Source organism: Dromiciops gliroides, chromosome 6, assembly GCF_019393635.1.
Source record: "Dromiciops gliroides isolate mDroGli1 chromosome 6, mDroGli1.pri, whole genome shotgun sequence".
NCBI classification, from domain to species: domain Eukaryota; kingdom Metazoa; phylum Chordata; class Mammalia; order Microbiotheria; family Microbiotheriidae; genus Dromiciops; species Dromiciops gliroides.
The window spans coordinates 267,344,441-267,359,312 of NC_057866.1; the positions used below are offsets into that span (position 1 = coordinate 267,344,441).

Consider the following 14,872-nt stretch of genomic DNA (forward strand, 5'->3'; position numbering starts at 1 on the left):
ATGGCCAAATGGGAGAAAAAATTTGGCCAAATGGGAGAAAAAAAAAATGGCCAAATGGAACAAGAGGTACAAAAGCTTACTGAGGAAAATAATAGTTTAAAAAATATAATTGGGCAGATGGAAGCTAATGACTCCATGAGACATCAAGAATCTGTCAAGCAGAATCAGAAGAATGAAAAAAATAGAAGAAAATGTGAAATACCTCATTGGAAAAACAGCTGACCATGAAAATAGACCCAGGAGAGATAATCTGAGAATTATTGGACTACCTGAAAACAATGATGAAGAAAATACTTTAGACCCCATATTCTAGGAAATTATCAAGGAGAACTGCTGTGAAATTAGAGAATCAGAGGATAAAATCATCATTGAAGGACTCCACTGATCACCTCCTAAAGGAGACCAGAAAACAAAAACTTCAAGGAACATTGTAGCCAAACTCCAGAATTATCAGGTGAAAGAGAAAATGCTCCAAGCAGCCAGAAAGAAACAAATTAATTATCATGGAGCCACAGTCAGGATTACACAGAACCTGGCAGCTTCAACATTAAAGGATAGAAAGGCTTGGAATATGATATTAAGGAAGGCAAAGGAGCTTGGATCACAACCCATAATCAACTACCCAGCAAAAATGATCATTCTCTTTCAGAGGAAAAGATGGACATTCAATGAATTAGGGGACTTCCAAGGCTTCCTGAGAAAAAGACCAGAACTGAACAGAAAATTTGATCTCCAAATATAAGACTGAAGAGAAATATAAAGAGGTAAATAGGGGGTGGGGCAGATGGGGAGGTTGTTCAATGATGATAAACTGTTTGCATCCCTTTGAGGGGAGATAATACTTTAACTCCTGGGATCTGTATCTCTGTTAAGGTATTTCTATTAAATCAACTTTGATGTGATGATATAAAGAAACTTAAGGGGCAGAATAAAAGAAGACTGGGGGAGGAGATGAAGGGGGAGGTAGAATAAGGTTAATTATATTATATGAAGAGGCACAAAAAGAACCCATTACCATAGAGGGAAAGAAGGGAGGGGTGAGCATTGTTTCAACCTTACTCTCATCAGATTTGGTTCAGGGAGGGAATAAAATACACTTCCATTGGTATAATGCAACTTAGCCTACTCTTTAAGGAAACAAAAGGGGAAGGGGAAAAGGTTGGTATTGATGGAAGGGCAGAAGATGGGAAAAGGGGACCAAAAAAAGAAGTACAACTGATAAAAGGGAGGGCAGATTGAGGGAGGCAGTGGTCAGAAGCTAAACATAGGTCAAGAGGAATAGGGTGAAGGAAGGGAAAAACGAGTACAAAGGGGAAAAGAAGATGGATGGAAATAAAGTTATCAATTTTAACTGTGAATATGAATGGGATGAACTCTGGCATAAAATGGAAGCTAATAGCAGAGTGGATAAAAATTAAGAATCCTACAATATGTTGTTTACAAGAAACACATTTGAAGAAGAGAGATAAACACAAAGTAAAGGAAAAAGATTGGAGCAAAATATATTATGCTTCAGCTGCCATCAAAAAAGCAAGGGTAGCAATTCTTATCTCAGACAAAGAAAAAGCAAAACTAGATCTAATTAAAAGAGATAAGGAAGGAAGTTACATCTTGCTAAAAGGTATGATAGGTAATGAAGTAATACTAATACTAAACATGTATGCACCAAGTGGCATAGCATCCAAATTTTTAGGGAAGAAGTTAAATGAATTATGAAAGGAAATATCATAACTATACCAGTGGGGGATCTGAATCTTCCCCTCTCAGAATTAGATAAATCTAGCCACAAAATAAATAAGAAAGAAGTATAAGAGGTGAATAGAATAATAGAAAAGTTAGACATGATAGATGTCTGGAGAAAACTGAATGGGGATAGAAAGGAATATACCTTTTTCTCAGCAGTACATGGCACATTTTCAAAAATTGACCATGTATTAGGGCACAAAAACCTCATAGTCAAATGTAGAAAGGCAGAAATAGTGATTGAATCCTTCACAGATCATGATGCAATAAAAATAATATGTAATAAAGAGCCATGGAAAGGTAGACTGAAACTTAATTGGAAACTAAATCATTTCATTCAGGATAGCACAAGATCTAGCAGCTTATACATTAAAGGACTGGATGTCATGGAATATGATATTCCAAAGGGCAAAGGAAATGGTATTACAACCAAGAATCACCTACCCAGCAAAACTCAGCATAATCTTTCAGTGGAAAAAAATCAGACTTTAATGAAAAGGAAGACTTTCAGATATTTGTGATGCAAAGACCTGAACTGAATGGCAAATTTGACTTTCAAATACAAGACCCTAGAGAACCATGAAGAATTGGAGCTGGGGGACATACCTGGGGTTGTACAGTGGGCAACTGTCTTGTGTCTGAGGCTGGGTTTTGGCTGGGATCCCCCCGGGTCCAGGGGTGATGCTTTGTCCACTGTGTCACTTAGCTAGGTGATGACATCTTTAGGGTTAAATTGAGGGGTGAAGGGAATTCACTGGGGGAGGGGGAAGGTCAGAGGTGAAATCCTACATGAAAAAAACAGGAAAAGGCTTATGGAGTGGGGGAAGAGATGGGAGAGGAGCAGGGCAGTAAATGCATTTTACACTTATCAGAAAAGGCTCAAAGACAGTAAACTTATCAGAGCTGCCTCAAGGAGGGACTAACAGAAACACCCAACTGGGTGGAGTAATCTATTTAATCTGGGCAGTAAATGAGCCTAACACTCATCAGAATTGGCTCAAAGACCTCAATCTCATTAGACTTGGCTCAAGGAGGGAATAATGTACACACTCAATTGGCTGGAGTAAACCGTGCAGGAAAATAGGAGGGGAAGGGGATGAAGAGAAAGGGGCAAAAGAAGGAAGGGCAGAGTGAGGGAGAGGACAGAAAGAAGCAAATCCCTTTTGAAGTGTGATAGGATGAAAGGAGATAGATAATAAAATAAATATCATGAGGAAGGGAATAGGATGGAAGGGAAGCACTTAGCAATAGTAATCATAAAAAAGAGAAAAGGGGGAAAATTGTACAAAAAATATTTATAGCAACTCTTGGTGGAGACTAAGAATTGAGAATCAAGGGAATGTTCATCAATTGAGGAATGATGGAAAAAGCTGTGCTATATGATTGTAGTGGAATGGTCTTGTGCTACAGGAAATGACAAACAGGATGATCACCCAAGAACCTGGGAAGACTAATGAACATCAGTGTATAGTGTAACAATTGGAATGATGCCACCTGCTGGAGACTTAAGGTAGAAGAGTTCCACCCATGAAGCGAAGGTCTTTGAGGGCAAGACCAGGAGTCTTTTCTTTGGCGTCAGGAAGTGACGCGGGCTAGTGGGAGGAGGAAGGAAGAGACTGGCGCTCAGTCTCAGGCTTTTTCCTGGGGACTCTGGCAGAGAAGGGAGCTAAAAATGCGCTCTCCCTTTAATAGATAGGAATCTAGGCCTTTCTCTCTCTCTTTATCAAATTCTTATTCTCCTTAATAAACGCTTAAAAGTCCAACTCTTGCTGAAGCTTATAATTTATTGGCGACCACTCATTAGATATTTTAGACAGACTAGCTAGAATTTTAGCCCTTAACAGATGGCTGACCACGAAGAGGAAAGCTGAACCTCACTTCTGATCTTTCGGTTGGGTAAGAAATTTCCCCTACCCTAACCCTTTAAATCCGAAGTACTGCTGAATTGCCTGGTGTTTTCCCTTTAAACTTTTTCAAATGGACCTTTTAAACTCCCTAATTACCCTATTTTTGATTTTAGTCTGTTTAACCAGACAAATGGGGGATAAGATCATGTTAATGCTTTGTTTTTGTGGATTTTCTATTTTTCTTTTTATTTTTGTTAAAAGAGCCAGCAGGCGTGACCTTGAAAGTTTCGAGCAGATATGGTGTTGGCTGCGGCTGCGGCGCTGGGGCACCTGAACCTTCTGAGCTGTGCCTGAGGGGGCCGAGTTCTGCTCCTGGGCACCAGGGTGGTCAGACCCGCCTTCACCTCTGTGTCTCTGCCAGACCGGCCTGCCCCCGGAAGACGGCACGTCCACCTGTCTGCCAGCCGTTACTCTAACTCTAAGGCTGCATCTCTGCACTGGACTAGTGAGAGAGCGGTCAGTGTCTTGCTGCTGGGCCTGCTCCCAACTGCCTATCTGTTCCTGACCTCTGTGGTGGACTACTCATTGGCTGCAGTCCTCACCCTCCATGGTCACTGGCGTCTTGGACAGCTTGTTACTGACTATATTCATGGAGACAAGTTGGTGAAAGGAGCCAATGCAGGTCTCTTGACACTCTCAGCTGTGACCTTTGCAGGACTCTGCTATTTCAACTACCATGATGTGGGCTTCTGCAAAGCTGTTGCCTTGCTGTGGAGCCTCTGAAATTCCTGAGAAAATAAATGATTGTACACCCATTGCCTCTACTCTATCACATTATTAACCAATGAAAATGAGAGGAAAGTAGCAGTGAACTTCTCTGATGAGACCTCCCCTGTTCTCCAGTCAGGCACAGGTATTTCAACAATTGGTCTCTATGAGAAATACAATCCAAGAAGGATTGGATGAAGGAAATTGTGAGATTAGCTTGTGTTCCAAGTTCTGATGAGTCACTAAGTTGTCTCAGGTTCTCGCTAGGTTTATATCTTGGTTAACCATTGTAAGTTGCCACATTTTAATTTACTGATTTCTTAAGAATTCATTTATACATCATTCTTTTGTGACTGGATTTGTCCCTTTCCCTCTTATAATTCTCGTCCTTTGGAATACTGGGCAAAAGAGGACATTTTGTTAATTCATATAATAAAAAATTTGCAAGAAAGGAAAAAAAAAAGCCAGCAACTTACTCACACAAGGAAATATCTCCCCCTCTCCCAACCATGCTTTTTCAGAGAAACCTGAAGAAATTCCTGCAGCTTTTCCCAGTTCTAAAACTAATTGTTGCTCTAATTTTGCATGCCTGGAGGCAAAGACCCACCCACTAGAAGCTTTTAATCCCCTAGCACCTGGAGGCAAAGTGGGGGAAGAGGAATCCAGGCCTGAGTTCAAAATCAAGTCTGATTCAAATTGCGCTGGTCCCTCCCCTCCTCTCCAGACCCCACCCTCTACTCCTCCCATGGACAAGCCCATTGCTTCCCAGGCCTGGGAAGTCCAGAGATCTAATGCTCATGAGCAACTTTCTCTTAACTACATTTGCAGCTTCAGGCTCAGCCCTTCCCCAGCCTGGCTGTGCTTCTGAGACAACTTTAGAAAGCCCTTTAAATTCCACATATGCCCGTTTTGTTCATAATTTTGCTAACCTGCTTTTGTCTTTAATTAGTAATCTTATAAAGCATTTGTATGGTGACAAGACTGACAGACAATATAGAGGGGTTAAAGAAGAAAAACTTAAGCCGAATAAGAATGACAATCATCAACATAGTTCAAGACTCCTCTTCTTTTGCCATGGAAGGGTATATATTTTACAGAAGTGTAGAAGTGAGCAGCAAGGTATTGATATGAGTGTTGGGGATTTTAGATATCAGAATCAAAAGTGTTCTGAATTCACTCAGAGTAATAGTATCAGTTCAGAGGTTACATAGGATTCCTATGCTATCATATATACATTTTGAAATTAATGGTATGGGTTTATTTTCATGCTTTTGAGATTGTGTTTTATACTTAGTTTTTAAAACAAGGAGAATATTTGTAAAAGCTTTTTATAGTCGTGTGATCAAGTTTATATTTTATAATACTCTTATTAATATTAAGTTCACATTCATTTAGATTTCCTTGGTTTGAATTTCATTGTCTTTTATTGTTCCATGTGTATTTTCTTCTATTCATTTGTCTAATTTTGAAACATTGCAAGATGGTTTTGATTTTATTATACAATGTTAATTCTAGGAGTATTGTGCTCCCATATTCTGAGTTGTTTGTTTTTGTTATTATTTTTTCTCAACTGATTATTTGATCAAACTCTTTAAAGCATTTCCCTGGCAAATTGGTTGCCATGGCAAGTGTAAATTGATTCTAGAAGTATTATTTTTGATAAGCATATTCCAAAAAAAAAAAAAAAGGGGAAAGTTTGTAAAAGTTTTCTTTTTTCAAAAAAGAAGTTTTCCTTGAGATTGTGTTGTGATTTAACTTGTATTTAAATATGTTATGATTTTTCAAAAAAGAAATTGTATACTAAGTAAAAAAAAGGGGTATTATTTGAAATTGTTGCATAATTATATATTGTGTTCTGAGTCAAGATGTATTCACATTTTTTGCAATCATTTATTATCCTCAATTTTTAAATCCATATGAGACTTGGAATTATGGGAACTTATCATTTAAGACATTAATTGCCTTTATTCTGAGTTATCAGATGCCAGTTGGCCAAGATGCCATCCAATCACAAGAGGAATACATGCAAGAGCAGACATTGAACTGTCACATGAGGGGAGACATGCATGAAGTCAAGGTATGGCCGAGGGAACGGCTTTTGACAAATGTTGAGGTTGTATTCTCTTGGTTTAATATTTTATTTTATTTTTCCCCACAATATTGTACAGATGGCTGGAAGTATCGATCCCACCCATCTCACTTCTACACCTGACTTCTATGCTCCCTCCTATATGCCTGATGCCATGGACATCTCAATCCCATGCATCTGATTAAGTCTGACTCAGTTTCCTCCAATATGTTCGGTGGCATGGACATATATTCCATCCACCTATTTTAAGCCTGGCATACTGTATGGGCAGTACATATTGCTCAAGTGTGGGAATGCTCATATCCCATCATTTCTCTGTTCTTTTATGGTAACCCCCATAATTATCTCAGGTGTCATGATAAATAACAGTGTTGAATTTGGCCTTGACATCTGTTACCAATTTATATTAGATTTTTTTAAATTTCTCATAATGGCATGAGGATAATTAGGCAGATGATGCAAAAAAGTGATGAAACAAAGATAAAAATTATTTTCAATAATTAATATTGCAGGAGGGTAATTCTCAATTACCCTCCATAAGGGGGGGGACTATATTAATATTAATTTTAAAGAATGTTTCAATTTTTGTTTTATTATATGTTTCATGTGTAACAACCAAGATTCTGAATTCCCTTAGACATGTTTTTGAGAACTTTCATTGTTTGATTTGATTATTGACAAAGCTATTTTAAAGTTGTATTAAGCTCAATTTTGTAAGAAATTTTCCTGGCTGATTAACAGCATCTACACATCAACCCCTGAAAAGACTTCCATTCCACAACTACACCTAGAGGACATCTGAGAAAAGACTTTCAGAGACTTTAAATGAACAGTTTTGTTTTGGTTGTTTTTTTTTCTCTTTTCTCTTTCTGTTATAATATACACCATCTGTAACATGTATTCTCTGCAGAGGCCCTCCCTTTGCAAGACCAATGTCAAAGCGTCGGTTCATGAGGACAAAAAAAATCATCCCTCTGGACAAAACTTTCTTCTCTCCCTTTTCTATATTGTTATTAACATATTGTTAGTTAGCATAGGTTATTATATTCTGTTATTTTTGACTGTTTCATCAAGGAAATGTACTGTTTCTTGAGGAAACAAAGCGGGGAACTGTAACGATTGGAATGACGCCACCTGCTGGAGACTTACTGTAGAAGAGTTCTGCCCATGAAGCGAAGGTCTTTGAGGGCAAGACCAGGAGTCTTTTCTTTGGCGTCAGGAAGTGACGCGGGCTAGTGGGAGGAGGAAGGAAGAGACTGGCGCTCAGTCTCAGGCTCTTTCCTGGGGACTCTGGCAGAGAAGGGAGCTAAAAATGAGCTCTCCCTTTAATAGATAGGAATCTAGGCCTTTCTCTCTCTCTCTCTTTATCAAATTCTTATTCTCCTTAATAAACGCTTAAAAGTCTAACTCTTGCTGAAGCTTATAATTTATTGGCGACCACTCATTAGATACTTTAGACAGACTAGCTAGAATTTTAGCCCTTAACAATAGTGAAGTGAGCAGAGCTGGGAGGACATTGTGCAAAGTGACAGCAGTATTGTTCAATGAGCCATTGTGAATGACGACTCCTCGCAGCAATGCAATGATCCAAGACAATCCCAAGGAACTAATGAGGAAGCGTACTATGCACCCTCATAGAAACAACTGATAAAAAAAAAAAAAAAACACTTGTGGATTGTACATATTTAACCTTGTTGCAATCTTCTGGGGTGGGGGGGAGTGAGGGAGGGAGGGAGAAAAATTTGGAACTCTAAATCTTATGAAAATGAATGCTGAAAGGTACCCTTACATGTAACTGGAAAATAAAATAAATGCTTGTTGCTGAAAAAGAAGGAAGGAAGGAAGGAAGGAAGGAAGGAAGGAAGGAAGGAAGGAAGGAAGGAAGGAAGGAAGGAAGGAAGGAAGGAAGGAAGGAAGGAAGGAAAAAGAAGGAAGGAAGGAAGGAAGGAAGGAAGGAAGGAAGGAAGGAAGGAAGGAAGGAAGGAAGGAAGGAAGGAAGGAAGGAAGGAAGGAAGGAAGGAAGGAAAGAAAGAAAGAAAGAAAGAAAGAAAGAAAGAAAGAAAGAAAGAAAGAAAGAAAGAAAGAAAGGCTCACATTTTTAACATTAAAAAATATTTATATCAACTCTTTGTGGTGACTAAGAATTGGAAATCAAAGGAATGCCCATCAATTGGGGAATGACTAAACAAGCTGTGGTATATGATTGTAATGGAATATTATTGTGCTATAAGAAATGACAAGCAGGATGATTTCAGAAAAACATGGAAAGACTCATATGAACTGATGTATAGTGAAGTGAGCAGAACCAGGAGAACATTGTATACAGTGACAGCATTATTGTTCTATGAGTAATTGTGAATGACTTAACTATTCTCAGCATTACAATGATCCAAGACAATCCCAAAAGACTGATGATGAAGCATACTATCCACCTCTAGAGAAAGAACTGATATTGATTGAACACAGACTGAAGCATGCTATTTTGTGTTCTTTTTTTTTAACTTGAATCTTTTTATATAAAATTACTAATATGGTAATGTTTTAAAAAGAAAAAAAGAATGAGTGAATCAAGCAACAAATCATAGAAACAATTGATAACTTCATCCAAGAGAATGACAATAAGAAGACAACATACCAAAACCTATGGAATGCAGCCAAAGCAGTGCTTAGGGAAAATTTTTTATCTCTAAATGCTTACATGAATAAAAAAGAGAAAGAGGAGATCAACAAATTGGGCATGCAACTAAAAATGCTAGAAAAATAACAAATTAAAAATCCCCAACTAAATACTAAATTAGAAATCCTGAAAATCAAAGGTGAAATTAATAAAATTGAAAGAAGAGCTGGTTTTATGGGAAAAAAAGCAATAAAATAGATAAAACTTTGGTTAATTTGATTTAAAAAAAGAAAAAAGAAAACCAAATTATGAGTATCAAAAATGAAAGGGGTGACTTCACCACCAATGAAGTGAAAATTAAAGCAATAATTAGGTCCTATTTTGCCCAAATGTATGCCAATAAGATTGACAATCTAAATGAAATATATGAATATTTACAAAAATACAAATTGCCCAGGTCAAATGAAGAGGAAATAAAAACCTTAAATGGGCCCATTTTAGAAAAAGAAATTAAACAAGTCATCAATGAACTCCCTAAGAAAAAATCTCCAGGGCAAGATGGGTTTACAAGTGAATTCTAACAAAGATTTAAAGAACAATTAATTCCAACACTATGCAAATTATTTGCAAAAATAGGTGAAAAAGGAGTTCTACCAAATTCCTTTTTTTTTTAATGTAATGGAATACTATTGTGATGTAAGAAATCATGAGCAGGAGGAGCTCAGAGAAACTTGGAAGGACTTACATGAACTGATGCTGACTGAGAGGAGCAGAACCAGGAGAACATTGGACACAGTGACAGCAACATTGTGTAATGAACAAAGGGGATAGTTTTGACTCTTTTCAGCAGTGCAATGATCCAAAACAGTTTCAAAGAACTCATGATAGAAAATGTTCTCAACATCCAGAAAAAAAGAACTGTGAATTATGAATGCAGATTGAACCAAACTTTCTACTTTTGTACTGTTTTTTCCCCTTCCTTTTTGAGGTTTTTCCCTTGTGCTCTGATTCTTCTTTCACAAGATAACTAAAGTAGAAATATGTTTAATGTGATTGTACATATACAACCTATATCAGGCTGCTTTCTTTCTTGGGAAGGAGGTAGGGAAGGAAGGGTGGGAGAAAAAAAAATTTGGAACTAAAAATCCTGTAAAAACAAATGTTGAAAATTATCCTTATATATAACTAGAAAATAATAAAATACTTAAAAACCATACTTGCAATTACTTGCCATTTCCTCCTTTCTCTGACTTCCCTTACAAGAATGTCAGGATGGCTATGATTCGTTTCCTCTAGCAATATGTCAATTTGTTGGTCATTTAAAAAGATATTCATATGTAGAGTACCGATAATCATATTATAGTTAATAGGTGGCCAAAACTATGATTCTTAGCATTTTTCTTCTGCCTTTTCCTGACATGCTAAAGTCACTGTAGAGTCAGAAAAGAGCAACATGAGAACAGGGATCATTTTATTTCATGTGATCACATAACCAAAAAACATATATTTAATAGATGGATTTAGTCAATAAGAATGTATTAAGTACTTCCTATATGCCTACCAGTACATTGTGAACTGGGAGAGAAAAGAATACAAAGACATTTCCCTGCTCTCATAATCTTGCATTCTAATGGGAGAAATCATGCAACCTATTATGTAGAAAAAGCTACATAGAGAAAAAATTGGAGGTTAACTAGAAGAAAAGGTATGAACACTGGGGGGGGGGGGAGGGTGTATGTTAGGAAAGGCCTCTTGCAGAAAATTGAACTAGAGCTGAGTCTTGAAGAAATCTGGGGAAGTCAAGAAGCAGAAATGTGAAGTAAGATCAATTTAGATATTGGAGACCCTGAAGCTACCTGTAAGAAAAACTAGCCTCTTGTGCCTCTGGGTCACAACAGCCACATTGTTGTGAGATGTCAGGTGAGACTATCCCACATGATTTCAACATGGAAGAGAGTCTATAGTACCAGAACCTAATGCAGTTATTGCCAAGATCATCAAGGCAGTGTGCAAACAGCTTCACAACAATAGGGGAATGGAAGATTTATCAGTGATAGAAGGGATTTTATTGTACCTATGCATGTTCCATTAGAAAAAAAGGAGTAGAATCATATGGGTATCAGATGAGCAGAAAGATAAGAAAGAAACTTCAGATGAAAAGACAAAAAAATACCAATTCTTAGGAGCAAGACAAAATCTGGGAAGGGGTAGTTACAAATGCTCTAGTGGAAGGCTCAGAGCGCACCAGGAATCAAAGAAATATTGTTTGAGACAAAGAGATAATGCCGATGGGAGAATCCTGTGTGATAAATCCAGGAGTAATAAAGTGAGAATATTTTATCAATTACCCAGTAAGGAATTAGGAATGAAGAAGTGGGAAGTAGGGAACATAACCTTAATTGTGACACTTCAGCAAGAGGCTTAAAAGGGGGGAGGGAATAAATGCTCAGCCTCCAGGTTAATTAACCTTTGCATATTTGCATCTTGGGGGAATGGGTCTATATCAAAGAAGCTGGTTTACACCAGTCAACACATGTGAAACTTGTATTAGATTGCATGTAGCTCACTGAATGAGTGATAGAGGTACTATGGATTTGAAAAATCAACCAGAATGTTTGAGAAGAATTCAGTCTTTGTTAGCCTATGTGAAAGTAATTTGCTGGTGGGGGAGGGGGGAAATAAAACAAACAAAAAAAAATAGTTTCTGCTTCCATAGACTTGTCCTTGTATAATTATACTCCTTGCTAAGTTTGGGACTTGTGGCCCTGGTCCCTATTTGCCCACTTTATGTTTGTCTTGAGGCTTGCCCTGTCCTATGTTATTAGTGGAATGCTAGGTCTCCTTCATTCCAAAATTTTATTCCCCTGAGTACTAAATAAAAGTTAACAAAAATTGTCTTTCAAGTATAGATAATTCTTTTTTATTATATATTTTAAATTTTCTTTTGTTAAATATTTCTCGATTACATTTTAGTGTTTTAACATGCATTTTAAATGGATATAAGTTCCAAATAATCACTTTCCCCCTCCACTTCCACTCTTTTGAAAAGGCAACCAATATGAAATTTTATAATTACCATTTAATTAAAAACATGTTTATGTATTTTAACATTTCTTTTCTTCTTAAACTTTATTTTAAATTCTTTTCTTCCTTCCCACACCTCTCTTGCTCTCTGAGAAGGCATGCAAAAAGATATCAATTAATTATACATGTGAAATCATAGAAAATATTTTAATATTAGACATTGAAAAATAAAAGATATATATGTATATGTGTGTCTGTATATATATATTTATGTGTACATGTGAATGTTTATACATATGTATATTTGTGTATGTTTGCATATGCATGTATATGTATATATGTGTGTATATGTATATGTATAATGTATACTTCAATTTGTACTTAGAGTTCATCAGTTCTCTCTTTGGAGGTAGACAGCAGTTTTTCAAACATGAGTCATTTAGAACTCTCTTGGATGATTGTATTAATCAGAGGAGCCAGGTTTTCATAGTTGATCACCATTACAACATTGCTGTTATGTGCACAGTGACCTCCTGGTTCACTTTGCTTCAGATCATATAGATCTTCATTTTTTTTACCCCTGAAATTACCCTCTTCTTCTTTTCTTATAGCATAATAGAACTGCATAATAATCAAATGCCACAACTTGTTTAGACATTCCCCAATTGATGAATATGCCCTTGAATTCCAATTCTTTGCTTCAATAAAAAAATAACTTCTATAATTATTTTTATACACATAGGTTCATTTTCTTTTTTTTTCCTTTGATCTCTTTGGACTACAGACCTAGTAGTGGTATTCCTGGATCAAAGGGAATGTGCAGTTTTATAGCCCTTTGGGTCTGATTATAGATAGTTCTCTGGAATGATTAGATGCGTTTGCAACTCCACCAGAGTTTATTAGTGTATGCATTTTTCTTCATCCCCTCCAGTACTTGTCATTTCTGATAAATGTGAAGTGGCATTTTAGAGTTGGTTTAATTTGTATTTCTCTAATCAATAGTAACTTAGAATATGTTTTCATATAACTATATATAGCTTTGATTTCTTCCTCTTAAAAACTGCCTGTTTATATCATTTGACCATTTATCCATTGAAAAATGGTTCTTTTTTAATGAATTTGCGTCAGTTCCCTACATATTTGAGAAAAGAGACCTTTTCTTCAGAGAAATGCTATTATATGTATTTTTAATTGTACATCTTTGTCTAGGTTATCTTTTAGCAAAATGTAGTTTCTCTGATTCTCTTTTTAATTAGGTGCATCTTTGCTTTTGCTTTGTTTGAGATCATGACAGCTAATCCTGCCTTTTTTAAAACTTCAGTTGAAACATATTAGATTTTACTACAGTCTTTTATTTTAACTATTGTTGTGTCTTTTCGTTTTAAGTCTATCTCTTATAAAGAATATTTTTATATTTTGTTTTCTAATCCATTCTGCTATTTGCTTCCATTTTATGGGTGAGCTCACCCCATTCACATTCACAGCTATGATTTCTAACTGTATATTTCCCTCCATTCTATCTTTTTCTACTTTTTCCCTTTTATTTCCCTGTTGAATAAGATAGATTTGTATATGCAACTGATTCTGTGTATGTATGTATGTATGCATGCACATATGCCACACATATGTATATGAATAATATTTTTCTTCCTTTGAACCAATTCCAATGAAAGTATAGTTCAAATATTGCTCACCTTTCCCTCATTTTCTTTCCATTATATATTTTTTAAAAAGTTTCCTTGTACACTTCATGTGAGAAAGTTTCCCATTCTATTTTTTCTCCCTTTTCTCAGTGCATCCCTTTCTCATTCCTTCATATTCATGACTTCTGTCTATGTAGACTCATTCTAACTGGCCTAATCATGAGAAAAATTTTAGGAATGAAATGTATAATGTTCCCATATAGGAATGTAAAGAGTTTAACTTTGAGTCCCTTAAGATTTCTCTTTTTTGTTTGTCTTAAGTCTTATGTTTGAATGTCAAATTTTCTATTCAGCACTGGTCTGTACATCAGGAATGCTTCAAAATTCTCTTTTACTCTAATATCCCCTTTTCCCCCAAAGGATGATAATTAGTTTTGTTAGTAGGTTATTCTTAGTTGTAATCTCTTTTACCTTCTAGAATATCATATTATAAACCCTCAACTCCTTTAATATGAAAGCCACAAAATCTCCTGTGATAACTGCCACTCTACGATATTTGAATTGTTTATTCACGGCTGCTTGCAATATTTTCTTCTTAACGTGAAAAGTCTGGAATTTAGCTGTTATGTTTCTAGGAGTTTTCATTTTCAGTTCTCTTTTTAGAGGTGATTGGTGGATTAGTTCAATTTTTGTTTTACTCTCTGTTTTCATTGATAATTTATTGAAATATGATATCCAGACTCTTTCTTTGATCATGCCTTTAAGGTAGTCTAATAATTATTAAATTGTCTCTCGATCTATTTTCCAGTATACTTGTTTTATTTCCAAGGAGATATTTCATTTTGCCCCCCTATTTTTTTTCATTCTTTTGACTTTGCTTTATTATTTCTTAATGTTGCATTGACTTCCAACTTGCCCAATTTTTAGGGATTTATTTTCTTCAGTGAGATTTTGTGCCTCCCTTCCCTCCTGCCCCCACCCCAAGTTTGGCCAATTCTTCCTTTTATGTAGTTATTTTTTTTTTTACTGAATTTTTGTACCTCCTTACAATTTGGCTGAATCTAGTTTTAAAGGAATTCTTTTTTCCAGTGATATTTTGTGCTTTTTTTTTTTTAGCATTAAATCAATTCTGTTTTATTCA

General features: G+C 36.1%; 1 pseudogene; it reads left to right on the forward strand.

The window, feature by feature from the left end:
• The first annotated feature begins 3,887 nt into the window (after positions 1-3,887).
• On the forward strand, positions 3,888-4,373 carry LOC122731577 (annotated as a pseudogene).
• Positions 4,374-14,872: the final 10,499 nt, after the last annotated feature.